This window comes from Penaeus monodon, chromosome 23 (assembly GCF_015228065.2).
Source record: "Penaeus monodon isolate SGIC_2016 chromosome 23, NSTDA_Pmon_1, whole genome shotgun sequence".
Lineage (NCBI taxonomy): Eukaryota > Metazoa > Arthropoda > Malacostraca > Decapoda > Penaeidae > Penaeus > Penaeus monodon.
Window position 1 is genome coordinate 16,133,747 of NC_051408.1, and position 385 is coordinate 16,134,131.

Sequence of the window (385 nt, forward strand, 5' to 3'; positions counted from 1 at the left end):
GGGCAATATATTCCTAAAAACAATCTTCACTTCCAATCACACCACACTTCTATCAAACAAATATATTAAAGTCCTAATCAAAATTACAAAACTAATCTATAGAATACTATCTAACTTCCGAGAATGCATTTAATTACCGTTTCAGAGAACTTGTACCCACATAGAAGCAAAGTGGCCAGTTAACAAATGAGATGATGTGACATCCTATCTTCTCACACAGGAAACACTCCTGATAAAACGCACAGATGTGCCATCTGGTGCTTTCATAACAAACCTCCATATCTTCTAAAATTACTGCATCTACAAATTCCATTCTTCAATTGCATAAGATGAAATAAATAGTTCATATTCACAAAAGGAATTAAATATGACCAAGTTCCAACTT

The 385-nt window shown here is 33.2% G+C and overlaps 1 protein-coding gene across 1 annotated transcript in view; it reads right to left on the reverse strand.

The window, feature by feature from the left end:
• LOC119587822 (signal transducer and activator of transcription 5B-like) overlaps positions 1–385 on the reverse strand; it is a gene marked incomplete at both ends in the record, with an annotated part of 7,842 nt that overhangs the window by 6,217 nt on the left and 1,240 nt on the right.